Below are 19,645 nucleotides of genomic sequence, written 5' to 3' on the forward strand. Positions count from 1 at the left end.
CATTGAAATACTTTGAATCCAGTTAAATTTAAATGCTGTTGATACATTCTGAACGGCCATCCCATTGTGGATGCACGTAGGAGTGAAACATTTCGTTGATGTATAGCTGGGAGTCATTGATGAAAAATACTATGATTGGTGTTTACATTCCATGTTTAGTGTTCAAGATGGTGACGAATGAAAAACACGTGCACGAGCGGATTTTGTACGGACGTAATGCAAATCCTGCCTTGTCAATACGGAAAGTTACAAAAACATTTGATTTACATTTTCGGAACGTTTGACGGTCGAAAGGAAACCGTGAAGTGATAAAAACATTGGACGTGCTGATCCTGTCATGGACCCAAAGGTGAAGAGGATACTGAAGGAAAACTCGAATCTCTTTGTTAGAAAGGTGGCTCGTAAAATTGGAATGTGACCTGGTTCTGTCAAAAAATCAAAATAGCGTTTGGGGCTGAAGTCCTATAAAGTAAAAACAGTTTCAAACGACAAACAGAATTTGACAAAATTTGGCATCTTTCGTCACTACATGCACAATCAACAAGAAAGAGTGCCTGCAGAAGCGATTGCTACCCTTAATCAAAAGCCAATACCCTTTGATCTGGCCCGATTCGGCATTATGCCATTATGCTAAAACTGTGATGGAGTGGTACGAAGCAAATCAAGTGAATATTGTATGTAAAGGAAACCACTCATTGTTGCAGGCACAACCACAGGTGGACTGTCCACCTCGTAAGACTTGACCAAGTACAACACTTGATTGAATTCAATTTACCATTGTATGAAGGGCCAAAAATGAAGGGCGAACCTGTATGCAGATACACGTCCGCGGGATCAAAGAGAATCTCCTTCCAACAATATAATCCTACAACCTGGTAATGTACAAGCCATCGCACTAGGGGATGTCCCAATGAGTGGGGAAGAAGAGCCCGACTTCAATTCACGATCTGTCAACGACACGAAGTTGGCAATTCCACTCACCCCATCCAAATCGCTTCAATCGTGTGCCCTGGTTGGACCGTCCCATACCCAGTATATAATGTGTCATATAATAATGGAATAAATGTTAAGAGAACAATAAAGGAAAGATCTCACTCGATATGTTGCAAAGAAATCCATGACTTCACGGCGATTTCGACGAGCTCCCATAGATTAGAAGACGATTTATATCCTTCTGCAGTTAAACAAAAACTATCGTCTCTGAAAGACTCTCGATAGAAAGTGTGACTACACGATGAAAGTGTGACATCCGAACACGGTGAACCGGCCTTCCAGGAGGCAATGCAATTCGTAGGCACACTAACAACCGCTGGCTACAAAAAAACACAGCCGTTCAAAAAAACGGATCCCATAAACAACGCTCTCGCGCACACCTGTCGTCGTCGTCGTCGAACGGCAAAAAAAAAAACGGAATCGGTTGGCAATTTTGTGATACGGAATTTTCACTGAAAATCAACCGGAAACGCACGAAATTCACCACACCGAACTGCGAAACACGTTCAATAGCACTTTTGAGACACTTTCGATCGAAAACACTCATTTTTTTCAAAAATACTTGCGAACGAACCAACATCAAACTGAAATTAAAATTATCACTCCCGATGTCACAATTTCTGGTCCGGGAGAAAAAAAATCAAACAACGCAGATAGCGCCTAATATTCTGATGCTTGCAAACATGATGAAAAATGATTTCTTTCCCGATTCTAAAACTTCTCGGAAAGCGAGAAAACCACGTATAACCGTCCGGGAGGCAGAGTGCCAGAACTGATCAGGCAAATGCAGCCGAAAACTATGAAACGAATGCACGCACAAAACAGAAAGCTAACTTTAAACACACCGTATCCGAAGGGGTTCGAAACTGCACTGAAGCAAATCAAGTGAATATTGTACCAAAACCCGAACATCCGCTAAATTGTCCAGAGTGCTACGTCCAATCGACAGATATTGGGCTCTCAAGCTTTCTGGAAAAAATAAGGAATCAAATATATCAAACACGTAGGGATTATAGTAGTCAATAATGATTAATTTGGAAAAACGGTACGCTTTCGTAAAAAAGTTGCTTTTGCACTTAAAAATTGCTACAACAAATTGTTTAGTCTGATTGCTAAAAAAAAAAAAAGAAAAAAAAGTTCGTTTGGTTGATAGAATTCAAAATATATTGCAATTTAAGTATTTGGATTTGTATGTTTATGCCAATATACAGTTTATGGCTAAAGGTACCGAATCCCATACGGTAGCTACCTGGCATGAAACGTCGAAGAAAAGAGAAGAAATGACGAGAGGGAGAGAAAGAGAGGAATAGCATTAGAGCTTCGTGTCGACGATGGTTCGACCCGATAATCAGTTTGGAAAATACTTTTCAAGAGTGTGGACGCATGTAAAAGATGCTGAGCTACGCGGAGTGCAGTCGCAGTCACAGTGCCGGAGTTCACGACAAAACACTTCCAGCAAATTTGGACAAATGCGGCCACCACGGTATCAGAGGAGTCTGTACACACTCTAATGAATGGAGTTAAGCGCAAAGTTTGAAAATTGTATGCAAATACCGAATAACTTTGTTTTGACTTCGTGAATTTTTGTATCAAATCCCATGAATCTCAAATAAACAACTACAATTTCTTTCCTTTATTTAACGTCGGTCTCTGTTCCGCAATCTAGTGCCAATCACCGACGGAAATCGATTGTAATCCATTGACGGCAATCGAATGTGCAGGAAGGCAGCTTCCACACCTGCGTAGGATATCGCACCTATTCACAACACACATAGGCCGGGACCAACGGCTTTACTTCCCTTCCGAAGGAAGACGTGACCAGAGATTTTTATGCCTCAGAAAAATCCAACCGAACTCGGCTGGGATTGAACCCAGACCCATTGGGGTGTTAGAAAGCAGTCACGCTTACCACTACACCACCGGCGCCGGCTAAATAAACAACTACAATTAAACTATGTGAAATTAGTGTTTAACTTACATATTGATGTGTACGGATTATTCTGGATACAGACCTTACTACAGCATTGCTGATTATAAATATTTATATTTATTTCTTCTCCGGTACCATGGATTCAACAAAGTAAAAGTGAAAGAATAGCTGCAAATGAAGCACATGCGATACGACAATGGAGTTATGCTCGTTAATAAAGGCTGAATAAAAGTAAATTGGCACGCCCCTCGCATGCCGTGACAGTGGTTTGTTTACACTTTTATAGAGAACAACTGGTGCAAGTTTGATCAAAGTAGTCGATTGCGTTCGAAATTAACGTCAAATGGAACTCGAAAAAAGAAAAAATATTGTGCACAAATACCTGGAAAATCTGGAATGGTCCAGTTACAAGCTTGCTACAGTGCTGCAGATACCAAAAACAACAGTTTGTCGAGTGCTCAAAACCTACAAGGAAACCTTGAGTGTGGAAAGGAATCAGTGGACCTACAAAAAACTGGAACCATGGATCGTCAGCTGCGCAGCCAGGTGTTGAGGTGCGTTAAAGTCAACCCCTGTATTTCGATCCGAGATGTGGCCAGAAGGTACAACGCCAACTTTCAAACGGTGTGGAACATCCTTGCCAGGGAAGGATAAAAGCCGTACAAAGACAGTAAACATCCGAACCGCCACATGATGCAGAATTCCGTGATCAAAAAGTGTGCAAGGCTCTTGTACGACCGTGTTTTGACGAAACACAAGGGCTGCATTTTGATCAATGACGAAACATACGTCAAACTCGATTTTAAGCATCTTCCCGGTCAAAAGTTTCACATCGCACTTGGACGTGGCGATGTGCCGGGAAGATTCAAGTTCGTGTTTGCCGACAAGTTCGCGAAGAAGGCCATGATTTGGCAAGCGATTTGCAGTTGTGGCCTGAAAACAGAACCATTCGTCAAATCTTCGACGATGACATCCCAAGTTTACATCGAAGAATGCATGAAAAAGCGTGTATTGCCGTTCATCCACAAGCATAGGGGAAAAGTCATCTTTTGACCCGATTTGGCCAGCTGCCACTACTCCAAGGTGGTGGTAGAGTGGTATGCTGCCAACAAGATCGATTTTGTCCTCAAGCTAATGAATCCCGGAATTTAGACCAATCGAAAAATACTGTACAATTTCATAGTAGCAGCAACTTTGACGAAGCGGTGGGGCAGTCAAGGGCATCCAGCAATTGCGGGCAAAATTGAAGACATGCGCTGTTTCCGTGTCCGTTTCCACTGTGCGGGCGCTGATGGGCTCCATCAAGAGGAAAGTTCGAGATTTCTTTTGAACTGGAGAAATGTAACCATCAAATGCTCTAACTTTGAAGTTTTGATAATAGTATTCTAAAGCAACCAATAATGGAGTTTTTAAACTTATTGAATCACGAATTACAGGTTATTTTGTGCGTACTAACTTACTTTTAATCAGCCTTTAAATACCCGGAGACACTGTCTTCTTTTCTGCACTGGTGTTGGTGATTTATAAGATGCAACTAGGAACTCAAGATCTTTAAACAAAGATAAACAGTGATGTAGAGAAGGACAACCTGTTCACAAACAGGCACGAAAATTGGACAGATGTGTGAAGAATCAGCGAAAGTTGACGAGATAGTTTTTAATACTTAATTTTTATTATTGCTCATATGCTGGGATTGGGAGGGACCATCACTTCACCCAATGGAAAGTGATTTGGACGGGGAGAGTGGGAATTCCAACTCCCTGTTGATAACATTTCGTGGATAAAGGGCGAGCTCTTCTCCCCACTCATTGCGGTGTTTTCTTGTTTGGAGGATCGACTTTTTGACCAATTATGCAAAAATTTTACTGGAAGGAGATCCTTTACTGTCCCTTAGATGCGTATAGGTGAGTTTGACTTTCGATCCTCCCAATCCGTTTTTGGCCCTTCATACAGCGACATGTTGAGGGCAATCAGAGATTATTAAGCTCGATTAAGACAAACAGAGAAGAGAGTCCACTGCTATCGGACTTAGTGTCTGTGCTAAAATGGGTGGTGGACAATGGGAAGAGAACTATTCCGATATAAACACGCATTTCTGTCACATCGAGTAGAACTATCAATTATATAAATAATTTTGACGTGAACGAACTAATCATGCGTTTCATCTACTGAAATGGATATGTAGAATTGATAATGCGCTCGTGCTCTGAATGGGATTTGTGGGTTCAAATCCCGCCGGTTACCGTCAATTCGCAGATTTTCTTATGCGCACGAGCTTATTTGTGTTTTTTTGACGTAGGACTACGTTCATGATTTCTATATGGGGGTACACTTTGTGAAAACCGAAAATTGAACATGTAACAAAAAATGAAAGATTTTGTACGTTAATAACTGAGCTGCCCCTGGACTAATTTAAATAATTTTATCACCAATCAATCAGATATATTTCTACATATCTGTAAAATTTATGACTTTATGAATTTTTTTTAATGTCACTATTGAAAATTGCACGAATGTGCAACTGATGCTTTGATAATTAAAATTATCATTGATTGCCTGCGAAAAGCGATTTCCCTAACACAGCTTTCAAAGTTGAATTCCATCCAGTCTTATCAAACGGTGTTTATTCAATCACAGCGTGGGGTGACTGGTGGTGTTCTCAAATACGCAACGAAAGGCTACCTGCAAGCTGCGCCCTGCAGCCCACTTGACCATCCATAGAACGAGGAAGAAGCCGCCCAGCTGTTGATCGGAATCAGTAGCTCTTCGTTCGTGAGTCGCTGTGGGCCATCTATGTCAAGTGCGTCATACTAAGGCTCTGAACAATTTGGTTAAAATTTGACCGATGGAAAGTTATCGATGAACCCTGCTATCCGAGCATGGTTATTTCTGACAGACAAGAAGTTAAATTTTGACAACATTGGGTTGGAAACCGGTCGATCTACAGCACGGGGATTTTCGAACAGAGAAAATAACTTTCGAAATGTCACTTTTAACCACGAGTTAATTTTAACTCGGTAAATGGTTCACAGCCTAAGAGTGTAAACAGAGAGAACCCCGCTCAAATTCCTTTTGTGTAAACAAAACACAAGCTACTGCTGCAGTTAACAAATAAGATTTATTATATAAGACCACGTAGTCCTCCGTCACCATTGTGTACAACCCCATAGGGCTGTCCTTTTTACGTTTTTCAGTACCGTAAAACGGGGTAACATTGATAGTTTTTTAAAGTATATTCTAAATATTTTTTACAACAATGACTGTTTTTCAAATTTTATATTTTTAAAACAAGTACTGAGGATCCAAGAGTTAATTTGTTAGTAATATGTTGAATAAAAATAAAAGCATTTGCGCTTTTTTTTTAGTTTTGTGACTGAACTTCAGTATTTTGATTTGGAGTTTATTTGATAATGCTCGATGAATGTAGAAAAAAATGAGTGAAACTCCAACAATTTAGCTCTTTAAATATGAAACTTTCAATGAGTATATAATCAGGAAACTTCATAAGCAATAAGAATACAACATTGAATTTTTGATGACTATATCGGAAATACATTTCATAAGTGATGGCTTGAGGGAACACGAAAATGTTTTATTAATATTTTTGTAAAATATGTAACACATACTATTTAAAAAGTGTACATCATATCAACGGAAATACCCTAAGTTACAATATGGAACCAATGTTTCTTATTTGAAAAAAAAAGCACAGCGAATAAATTTATGCATTACTTGACACTATCAAAGTTACCCGCATTATCAAAGATACCCCGTTTTACGGTATGTTCTTTCCAAAAATAGCTATCATAAAAGTATGAAATTTAGTTCTCAATTTTGTGGGCTATGATTGAAATTCTGCGCAATTCCGCTACATTTAAAAAAAAAAACCATGGTAATATTTCATCTCGAAATTGACATCTTCAACAAAAACGAAAAGAAACAATAAATAAAAAGACTTGTTGTCTATTAATTTATTTGATAAGGCTCAATCGTACTAAGTTTATAGAGCCAAGGATTCCTGGTCACTTTACAATACATCTTAAAAATATAGCCAAAATGTAAGAACAATAAACATTTTATCTTCCGCTATCCAAAAAGCCTCTTCCATCAGAACGAGAGCCGCTTACAGTAGTTTCATTGTATGGCAGATTCGCCAACGTGGGTCAGAGTGCGTCCATTACAGTAACATTACAAAACGTGGTCAGCACTCACACACTTATCACGAAACGGTTGCTTTCCAAAGTCAACGGCGCATCGACCTAAAGAACTTCTGATGAAGAACAATGAAGAGGACCATACAATGGTTGCTGCCGAGAAAACAGACGATCGCGTGGCACACATCGAGAGTGCCCTGCTTTTGTCGATAGCCGAGGGATCACTGAATAAATAAATTAATAAAAAGACTTGCACTGAATTATATAAATTACAATAAACTTACTAGCACCTGGTCCGGGCCTCTATAAGTGTAATTCCAGTCTTTTCTATGCACGGTGATTCCCAATGTATGCTGTAATGGATTTGAACATCAGCGGATAAATTATACACAGCATCATCGCAACTCCTGTAGTCAAGCGCCACACCGGTAGTATTTTGGTACCGTTTGTAGATTATTGCACCTACTTTAGATGCATTCTTCGATTTGATCTTATCGAAATCCCGGACAGAGAAGTGCTATTTCAACTACATTTTTTTCCTCTCCGAAAACCTTTATTGCAGCGGAGAAAAATATGCATTATATCTAGGTACCTAACTACCTACCTATAGGATGCAGCACTAAGTGATAAAAAATTGCCTGCAAGTGTGTATGCAAGCTCGAGCAAGCATTAATAGAACGTTTTATGAATGGGAATAAATTTATTCATAAATTATAATTATACAGCACTTTCGTGTCCCATTGCCACTGGTGATTCAAGGAAATATGGCAAGTGCTACAGCAAGCAGCGGCGGCAGAGTTGAATTCCAAGATCGGCATCGAATCTGCTTGCAATCGATAACTTTAATTTCTGCTGATTCCCCTTTTTTATTACGTGCATTATTGCAAACATCCATTCCACCACTGCGAAAGCTCTAACTCTTGCCACATCACGCACACACTCCAACCCTGACTCCGGAGCCAAAAAGCAGGAAGCGATGGAAAGTGTCTCATTTTTTTTCCCGCTCCCATCCCTTATGTGCACTCAGTAGTGAGGGAATCGCTCTCCAGGGGCAGCACATTGTCACTTGCACCGGTCACCCTCGCGCCCACACCGTGACCGTGTGAATGAATCGCTTTTCTAACGATGCGATGCTGGATCGTGAATCATAGATATTTTTCGCCTCTGTCTCCTCTCCGCATATCTCTATCCTTTATGCCACGCTTAATTACACCTTAAAGCGTGACTATGCAACGACCATCTTCCCTTGGGAGGAAGGAGAATGTTACAACGAATTCAGTTCTAATGGCCATGTATTGTAAATTCAAAGGGAAGAGGACATCGCTGTTGTCGATTTAATTAAGCGATAGTAATTGCACGACTGTGGATTGGCTGTGCTGTAGTCGATGGTTTTTTTTTCTTCTTCTAATGACACTTTATATTATTTTACCATCTTCTTCTTCTAGGCGTTTTACGCTTCTGTAGCGATCGTTTTCCGGCTCTCAACGTAGTTTTCTAGATGTACATCCACAGTTATTGATTGAGCGCTTTTTAGGCCAACCAATTCATGAATTTGTTTATTGTATGGCAAACACAATGATACTCTATGCCCAGGGAAGTCGAGAAAATGTCCAACCCGAAACATTTCATCGACCGGACCAGGAATCGAATCTGAATCCGATTTTGTAATACAATGTGTTTACTGACTAGGTTATCTGAGGCCTCAGGCACTTGACTTGTGGGATGCAAATCCTATTAATCGTAAATCCATTCACTTTTCGTTGTTACCGCGTGTGGTTATTGGGACGAGTATGCACATCAAATTTTAGATTCGAATTTCAGTAAAATGGATTTCTGAATCACGATTAGCAAAACAATGGTTTACTGAAAACCAGCATACGATATTTTTTACCGAATAACCGCGTGAAATGTATATCAAAATCGCGTAAGGCAACCGAAAGCTGACCTGAGCCCAGGTCAAGACGAAAGCAAGCAATGGCCTAAGATATAGGATTTTGATCACGTCCGAACGAGGACACCAAACAAAGTAAAGGAGTCTTCTTTTAGAGATAGGCGTAAATTATTTGGCAACGATATAAGAAAAAAATATTTTATTTTATGCATGCATCAAAAACACTATTTGTTCTCACTATCTTTCATGGGTGCTAATTTTTCCTTTTCTGATTTTTCCTCCTGTGTATCTTCATCAGAATGCTGTTAATAGAATTTTGAAAGTCATTATTTATTATTTTTTATTTCTCCACCAAATTAAGCGCTGAAAATATGGTTGCTTTCTCATTTTGTATAAATATGTTTAACTAATTTTTGGTGCACAAGTATTTTAATCAAACGGAGTCTTTTGAATAAACTATCAATTTAAATAGCGCCAAATCCACGCCAGAACGAATGGGAATGGCTAAGTTTCAGCACAGATTTTCACATTGGTTCAGGATAGAAATTCAGCAAAAGAGTCGTCCTAGTGATTTTGTTTTTTTTTTTGGTTTTAGACGTTTGATGCCTTCAGGGATGTTTTTGTGCTTGAAAGTTCCCTTTTCTGTGATCATGATGGATCTGAAGAGCTTTTGAACTACACTGAAAAAAAATTCTGAATTTTATTAGTTATGTAAACATCCATGCATGCAAACTTCCCTTTCACGTATATTAGGGAAGTAAATGTTGCAAACAAAGGTGGACAGTTGCATACAGTATATGGAATATGCTTTTATTCTATGCATGCTTGTCACAGATAAGCAGACATAACACTCGCAAGTTGTTCATCGAACAAGCATTTATCGGTCCATTTAAAAGTACCTTAGTTGGTAGTACCGCCACCAGTGGCGCACATGGTGGATTCTTTTGCGTTTGAAGTTTACACACTACCGCCATCTGTTCAGCATACTACCCACCACAGTGTACTCAACAGATGGCGGTAATGTTTTTTTTGACGATGTTTTACAGTGAAAAATATTCAATGAGTTATGTCTGTTTGTCTGTGTTATTATTGTTATTGATTGTGCTATTTTGCAATGCTACCAGTCGAGTCCGAGGTCAATTCATCAGTGACATACCTATAAAGGGTGTACCGTTTAAAATCCGCACACACTCAAATTGCTCTAACTTTTGATCTGTTAGGGTAAAATTAGTTGAAATTTTGCGTAGACATAGTTTAATGTGCTTTGTTTACTGAGTTGATTTCATCAGCATTAGCATTAGCATTAGCATTAGCATCGAACAAGTTGCACAATATCGTAGGTGGTACGAATTCAAAACTATTAAGAGCAAGACGGATTTCTGTAACTGGACAGATAGTAAGTAGGAAATAAATACCATCTCCCAGATAAAGAAACATCCCGCTCCAACAGTTAAGGATTGTCCTGGCCACGTCCTTACAACTGGTAGGGATAGGAAAGGTATGTTAGTCCAACATTTACTTAAGAGAGATGCAGAGAACTCTACGACCCCTCATAAATGTCTCGGGAATTTAGGAATTATGTTAGAAGGGAAGGTAAGCCATAGGATACACCCAGTCAGTGTTGCTGGCATATGTAGATTCTTTTTTTTTATAAATTTGAAATTGCTGTCTGCTGGAATAAAATGAAGATATAATATGGTGAACTCACCATCGTTGTTACATTCGTAGCTGAATAATAGAAAGGAATTATAATGTGTTGAATATATTTTTTTTTTATTGATAGAGGGGAAAACCCGCGGGAGTGAAAATAATTTAACTACCTCTTCTCCCGTAGGCACAAAACCTCTATGACTTTTTAAGTTAAATCATAATCAGCTACAAATTTCAACAATAAAACATTTTTCAAGTGGAGCAATAAAGTTAGCAGATTCAAGATGATGGATGAAATGTACGATAGATGGCATGGCAGAACTCCCGCTGAGGTGTCTTCAAGGTTCCATCGCGATCGGCATTAATCTGAAAGATACAAATTATACTGCAAAAAATTTGCTAATATTTGCATACTTCTACAAAAGTGTAACTTTCAAACGTAGATAAATAAACTTGAAGGGTTGAGGCCTCGATCGCAGTCCTAAAATAAGGGTGTTAATTAAACTGTAATGTTCTTTAAAAATAAAATAAAATGGTCAACCGATTTCAAATTCAATTTGGTCGATGTAGTGTTATACGGTAGATGATATTGAGGAGAAATTATTTAGTTATACTGCATAAAAAATAATAAAAATAATTACAAAAGATAACATTAGTATTAGCATTAATCAATATCACAATAAACATAATTAAAAGTATGCAAAAACTGAAATACAGTGTAACCATGATTGATGTTTTGTTTATGTGGAAAAAAGAAAAAAGAAGGTGCTACTTAAACATAAATATTGCTAATATTAATATGTAAGTTCCTATAGAAAATGATCTAATACGAGATGTAACTTTGGAGCATTAAATTTGAGGCTTGTTTTTGAAGATCCAACATATAAACATTTTATTAAAGGCCCTCCTATCAAAAGTTTATCATTTGTAATTTCTGGTATTTATTATTAACTATTTTTGTTTATTCTTATGATACCTACTTAAAACACATTACAAACTAGTATAATATTTTAAAGATGAGTTTTGGGTAAGGTTAGATAAAGTTTAGAATCGATTTACACTCATATCTATTAATAAGCTTATAAGTAAGTTCCTATAGAAATGATCTAATACGAGATGTAACTTTAGTGCGTTAAATTTGAGGCTTGTTATTGAAAAAAAAATGAAAATCCAACATATGAACATATGATTAAAGGCCGTCCTATCAAAAGTCTATCGAAACTAATTTTTATCATTTGTAAATTCTGGTAATTATTATTAACTATTCTTATTTATGCTTATGATACCTACATAAAACACATTACAAACTAACTAGTATAGAATTTTAAAGGTGAGTTTTGGGTAATGTTAGATGAAGTTTAGAATTGACTAACACTCATTTCTATTAATAAGCTTATTATATAACTAATTGACATTGACATTGACAGCGTCGTTGTTTGGCAGACGAGCATTACTATTGACATTGACATGAATAGAAGTAAATTCGGTAATCTTCGCAGCAGCCCTAACGATTGGAACCAACGTTTGACTTTTGTCCACAAAATATTAAACGTCTGCTCGAATCATCAAAGGCCACTCCGCCGATTAACGCAACATCAATACACAAGACGAAGTCCAATCTATACCTGACGTATGCCAGACGAACCTGAATAATGGGATATACCTACTCTCTTAGTGCCCATTAGACTGATGCAAAATCCAACACTTCCGCTCCACTGCGCTCAAACGGCCCCAGATCGGGCCCCGACTAGCCCCTAAAACCGGAACCCATCCGGTAAGAGAAAGACACGGCACCAACCGTCCAAAGTCTATATGGAAATTACTTTGGGAAAACCAAACATTCTGCTCATATCCATCCATCAATTAACCATATCGCTCCGCTTCAAAAAACGATAACTGAGCCTGAAGCAAACTCTCTCAGCCACAACTCTGTGTAAGACCACTTTTCGATAGACTGTAAGCATCAAAAGCTATTAATGATCCAAGCAACTACCGCCCCATGATTCAACTGTCCAGCAGGCAACACTGGTGTTTCAGACGCGTAGAATAGAGCACAGCATCATGGCTATTATGTCACACTGCAGAACACAGTGTCGCCCACAAAACAGCAGCCCCATGCCACAAGACTATCAATCCCTATATTCTGCAAAGTTATAGCTGAGAAAATTCTCTACAAGAACAGTTACAGAGCTTTTGAACAATGCAACACGGAAAAGGCCAGAAGGCAATAAACAAGAAGTCCGGATATCCCACAGCAACCCCCATACAATCCTCCAACGGCCTGCGCCAAGCCAGCCCCCCCACTAAACGAGTCCAAACCCCGGGAGACCAATCCGGACCCGACCCGGGACCCGACCGTCCGAACACTGCGGAGCAAATATGTCAAACCCATCATGCAGAAAGAGCTGTGATCCAAAATCTTAGCGATGCACTCTCCGAAAGATAGTGAATATGCTGTTGAGTTTTATATGCTGGTGGTTAGATAGAGAGTATCCTCATTCGTCATCTGTTTCAGATTCGGGCAAATTGTATATTTCTTTGAGTTTCGTATCCAGTTTTCCTTTGTCGTCTGCCAATTCGTACCATTCTTCAACTGGTATGTTCTCAAATCTCCACATACTCTGAGCAATCGTATCCCACCAAGTAAAAGCAGGTCTACCTCTCTTTTTGTGTGGTAATCTATACTCCGCAGCCAGCTTGAGCAAATGATTCTCAGGTCTTCTTATAATGTGTCCCCAATACCTTAACTGAAGAATCCGGATCCACTTTGTTATCGATCTGGGACCATCTTTTGAAGACGAGTTATCCTCCATCTGACACAGTGATTTAATTTGACCGTAGATTTGCTTTTGGTACCTTCTCAAAGATTTCCTAGACCGCTTCGTAAGAACCGTGGCTTGCGAGCCATACACCATCGTCGGAGCTATTACGGTTTCATATAATAATGAACCCAACTTCTCTGATGGCTTTCTTTCCTTAAGAAAGTCTAAGATGACTTTCGAGGCAACAACAGCGTCTCTAGATCGTTTTCTTGTCGTCAGCTTCCTATTTAAGCGTTCTGTGATTGGAACTCCCAAATAATGTATGCATGATGTTGTTTTTAAAATGCGATCTCCAATTTTTAGCTCCTTTGGTGCTTCTCCAGTAGGCGTCCTTACCATGACTTGACATTTAGTTTCATTATTCTTAAGGTTTACCTCGCCTAGATAGTATTCTAGCACTGGCAACAATTTCTCTAACTCCTCTAATGACCTAGCGATAATCAAAATATCGTCCGCATATACAAGGATAATTGGGAACGTTAACCTGCCGGTCTGATTTAGTTTTAACCTTCCGTCCAATTCACCCTCAACGGTCAAAAGAACTTCCTCCATAATCAAATCAAATATGTAGGGAGAGAGTGGACAACCCTGTTTCACTCCTCTAGACCTCATTTGAGGCGCAGTTTTTTGCCCATTCCACAGCACCTGTTGCTCCTCTGCATTGATGCAATTAATCACTCTATTTGCAATCCCTTCGGAGGCACCTTTTGTCAGCAATACGTCTGGCAGAGCAGAAAGACTAATGTTATCGAAAGCCTTCTCAATATCCAAAGCCATCACTATCAGGTCATCACCTGCATTCCACTTTTCCTCTAGAATACGCCGAGCTGTAAATATATGATCCATTGTTGATCGCTCGTTAAGGAAACCTGCTTGGTGTGGTCCTATAGGTGATGTGTTTTGTATTGGGGCCCCTAAAATCCAACTCGCATAAATTTTGTACCCTACGCTAGCCAAAACGATCTTTCGAAAATCTTTCGCTTGCTTCGCCTTTTTGCTATTAGGGATCGGGATCACTGTAGTTCGTCTCCAACTGTCTGGGATGCTATTTTCTACCCACACTCTTTTCAAAAGGTTCCTAAATTCTTCCAAGGTACCTTCGTCTGCATACTTTAGTAGTTCGCTTTGTATGCCGTCCGCACCAGCTGCTTTTCCATTCTTACAGCTTTTGATGATTGTATCTATACAAGACGTATCCGGGGGATCCACTGTGACTATTTCGTGACTTGGATTTCCAATCAGATCAGGAAGTAGATTGATCGATGGTGATTCCAAGAAATGCTGAAGAGAGATGTCGGATCTCCTCAGTTGCGGCCTCTTTCTTCTGAATTTTTTAACGTATTTGAAAGTTCTTCTAATTCTCTCTCCTGGCACTACTTCAAGTTGTTAAAAAATTCAAATTCCTCCTTACGCTCTTTTTCATCACAAAGACTTCTGTAGTTGCGCTGTGCTTCGAAGAAGTTCCGTAGTTTACACTCGCTTAAGGGTTGCCTCTTTTTCCAAAAGATACTCTTTTTCAATTTGGCCATCGCTCGCCTTCGCTTCGGAGAGTTTGGAATTTTTGACAGGGTGTGAATTGATGACCTCGCTGCTGTTTTCAATTTTCCCACGAATTGCTCCCATGCTTCCGAAGTTGAAAGTGACGGGTCTTCAACTGTCTAGGAGTGTACTACGCACGGAAAATACCATCGGCTGTCCCCTTGATCGATGCAGCAAGGATTGTGGAACATGTTGTGCTGCCACTGTATGCGAGATCTATCAACCACCAGAAATGCCAGCGAGAGAGCACAACTACAGCCACCGAGCCGAAGAGAATGTAAAAGGGGAGAAAATATGCACTTTATATAGGTCAATAGTCTAAGGGTAAATAAAATATTAATTAGATAGAGAAGACAAAAAAGACTTTAGATAGCCAGGTCGATAGATGGTCACGGGACCGAATTTGTGATGTAGCTAATAGGTTTTAAAATAAATGTTAGATGTATAGTGTAGTGTTTTAAATAAACTGTTTTGATGTTTAATAAATGTACTTAATAAAAGTGATTTGTGTCGTGAAAAGGAACCGGAATTAAAAATTTCACCACGCCGGAAGAAATCCCAAGGAAACGGTTCTCTGACCGTATAGGAAGGATCCTCCAATTCCACCCAAGGAGGAAGAACCAGACCCCAGGTACAACATTTGGTCCTTCGAACCGGATCACCAAGGAAAGATCATCCCAATTCGCCAATACCTGATACGATCACAGTGGACATCCGCCATTGGAAAGCAATTAGGATCGCTAAATTGCGCCATCGACACAATTCGCCATCTCGCTCGCTATTCTCGGTGACCGATCGCCATCGTGAAAGGATCACAAAGACACTATCAGCCAACCATTCTGCACTTTGAGGACAAAGGAGAAAGCTGGATAAGGATTCACTGATTGGTCCCACAGGTGGGTACACATTAGTTATATGTCCAGCCGGAGCTTGGATTAAATTATTTGCTAACACTACTCTTCTCCGTACGAGCACTACACATATTGCACTATCGACCAACATCAACGGCAAGCCAAGGGAATCAATTCTGTTCACCAACAATCTGCACTACGGATCATCCGTCAACCAAATCGTCTATTCAACCAACGGGCAGGCCGCCCTGGTTCGCCCAGGTAAATAAAAGCACAGTTATATGTCCAGCCGTTGCCTGGATTTGCGGACATTCTACACACAACATCGTTTTTATTTCCATGAATGCACCTGAATCATCACTGGAGCAAACCAAAACAAACTGCTGCATCAATTCATCACGAACAGCAGTATCGTCACTTACCACTACTATTGCTGTTGAATCGATCACCATCCGCAAGCGCGTGACGTCATCGTTTGGGTAAACGATTGCATTTCAATCTTCAATAGCTTTCACCATCATCACGAGATTCAACACCACCAACAACACTCGCGAATGCATCGCATTGCACCTCTGGTCATCACGCGACGGAATTAGTTGCACAGGTCAGTTAAAAAATAACACTTATCGCACTAATTAGTATATGACCAGCCGATGCTGGACCATTACCGAAACTACATTTGGCACTTTCTATTCCTCTTTGAACACTGATGTATGGTTGTGTATGCGTGGGCGATATCGAACATTTGATTTTGTGGGACGTGTCTTCGAGGGGCGCACCCAAGCATTCTCAGCACGTTCTACGCATTAAGGAACAACAGTTGTGATCCCGTGAATAGCCGGCACTCTGTTTTATTGCAATACCAGTATCGTGAATTATTCTCCCAGGTAAAATTAATGTAGCAGTATATGCCCAGCCGAGGCATGGGATTTGGTTGCTTACTACATGGTTATTTCTCCCTCGCGAACCTTGATACTGGCAATTGACTGACGACCTATCGTATGCGTGACGTATAAGCGTTGATTTACTCCATTGGACCGTTGTACATACTTGTAGAGGGGAAACAGTCTTCTGTTGTGAAGGTAATTAGCTCTACAGTGTATGTCTAGCCGAGGCTAGACGTCAATACGGAATACTACAACTGCTTTCGTTTTTCATTGAATCTTGCAACAAATTCTGCTGCGCGATGCCGAGGACGACTACAGCGAAGAAGGAGCAATCCCTCAGGCCGTTGGAAACCCGGCTCAACTCCTTCTTAGAGATGTTCAAGCAAATCTATAAGTTCGCTGAGTCAATGGATGAGCAAACTTCAGCTTTTCAGGTGTCAGTTAGGTTGGAAAAGTTAGAAGAATTATGGGAGGATGTCAATGAGGCTATAGTTGACATAGAATCGCATGAAGATTATTCCGGTGAAGATGGTAAATGCGCTAAGGAGAGGTCAGAGTTCATTCAGCACTACTTTGACGTAAAATCTTCATTGTTGGAGAAAGCAAAGGAATCAGAAGAGGTCCCCGCCTTAAATCAATCTCGCGTTTTGGACGTAACGCAGTCTACGTTAGAACACGTTCGGCTCCCACAAATCAAGTTGCAAACCTTTGACGGCAACATCGATGAGTGGTTGAGCTTCAGGGATTTGTATACCTCGTTGATTCACTGGAAACCTGATTTACCCGATGTCGAGAAGTTTCACTACCTGAAGGGATGCCTCAGTGGTGAAGCCAAAGCTTTGGTAGATCCGCTGTCCATTACAAAGGCGAATTATCAAGTGGCTTGGGAAACACTAACAAAACGTTACAACGACAGCAAGTTACTTAAGCGCCGCCAGGTCCAAGCGTTATTCAAGCTACCTTCGTTGGCTAAGGAGTCAGTGTCCGAGCTTCAGTCCTTGTTGGAAGGATTCGAGCGTATTATTCAGAACCTGGATCAGCTTGTTCAACCGCAGGACTACAAGGATTTGCTGTTATTGGACATTCTTGGGTCTCGACTAGATCCTGTGACGCGCCGAGGATGGGAAGAGTATTCAACTTCCAAGGATCAAGATTCCGTTAAGGATCTAACGGAATTTCTCCAAAAACGGATTCGGGTTTTGAGTTCGCTTCCATCCAAGCCTGTCGAACTTAAGGGAGATTCGGCAGCATTTTCCAAGAAGAAGTTCTTCGTCGCACGAACAAGTCATAACGTAGTACAAGCATCTGGTGGTCGATGCGTGGCTTGTTCAGAAGTTCACCTCCTATACCAATGTCCGTCCTTCCAACGTTTAACGGTGTCCGCTCGAGATAAGCTACTTCGAAATCACTCGCTTTGTCGCAACTGTTTCAGACGTGGGCATCTGGCTTCCGAATGTTCATCTCGCTTTGTTTGTCGAAACTGCAAGGCGAAGCATCATACAATGGTCTGTTTCCGATCTGAAAGGAGCGATGGAACAAAAGGGAATGCGGCACAAAAATCTACCCAAGCAGATAATAGCAATGCAGTTACGGCGGAGCAAAATCCAAACCCAACTACTTTTTCGGCTATGGGAGCAGTGTCATCCAATATGGCACGCCGTCAATCTTCATCTGTACTGCTTGCTACAGCTGTCGTCTTGGTGGAAAATGATCAAGGGATCAGTTTTCCTGCACGGACCTTGTTGGATTCAGGGTCAGAGTGCAATTTCATGACCGAAGGATTGTGTCAGCGTTTGAATATCCAACGAAGGCGTTCGGATATATCCGTTCTGGGGATAGGACAATCCAATACGCGGGTAAGGCACAAGATCACGGCGAAAGTTAAGTCACGAGTTTCCGGATTCTCTCGTGATATGGAATTCCTCATCCTACCGAGGGTAACAGTGAACCTTCCAACAACAGACGTGCAGGCGACAGGTTGGGAATTTCCAGAAGGTGTGGAATTGGCAGATCCAGCATTCTTCAACTCCAAGGCAGTGGATATGATTCTCGGAATCCAGTACTTCTTCGCCTTCTTCAATACAGGCAATGAAATCCAATTGGGAAATGGATTTCCCACACTAACGGAATCAGTATTTGGCTGGGTGGTATCTGGTTTGGTAAATACTGATAATCCAAATCCAAGGTTTTACTGTAACATGGCAGTTACAGAGGGTCTGGAGGATATATTAACTCGGTTTTGGGCCTGCGAAGAAATCGAGTCTCCGAACAATTATTCACCAACGGAGGCAAGGTGCGAGGAGCACTATAGTCGTACGGTACGACGTGGTACAGATGGTCGGTATACAGTCTCACTCCCAAAGGACGAAACCGTGCTAACAAGGATGGGCGAATCAAGGGATATCGCATTCCGCCGTCTTCAAGGGATAGAACGACGATTGCTTCGGGAACCAAGGCTACGAGAACAGTACGACAAATTCATGGAGGACTACTTGGAGTTAGGACACATGCGCAAGGTGGACGCGACCGCAGAAGGAGATGCAAGCCGATGTTATCTACCACATCATCCAGTAGTTAAGGAGAGCAGCACCACCACCAAGGTCAGAGTAGTATTTGATGCGTCTTGTAAGACCAGTTCAGGAGTGTCTCTCAACGATGCGTTGCTGGCAGGGCCAGTAATCCAGGACGATCTACGTTCTATAATTCTGCGATCTCGGATCAGGCAAATTCTGATGGTAGCTGATGCGGAAAAGATGTTCCGTCAGATTTGGGTAGACTGGTTCGACATGGTATTCCAATGCATACTGTGGCGCAAGGATTTCAACGAAAGAGCCGAAACCTACGAACTCTGCACGGTTACATACGGTACGAAGCCAGCACCGTATTTAGCAACACGAACTCTCAAACAGCTGGCGATGGATGAAAAAA

The sequence above is a fragment of the Ochlerotatus camptorhynchus genome, unplaced genomic scaffold, assembly GCF_037179485.1.
Source record: "Ochlerotatus camptorhynchus isolate MF236.1 unplaced genomic scaffold, CSIRO-AGI_Acam_v1.1 ptg000284l, whole genome shotgun sequence".
Lineage (NCBI taxonomy): Eukaryota > Metazoa > Arthropoda > Insecta > Diptera > Culicidae > Ochlerotatus > Ochlerotatus camptorhynchus.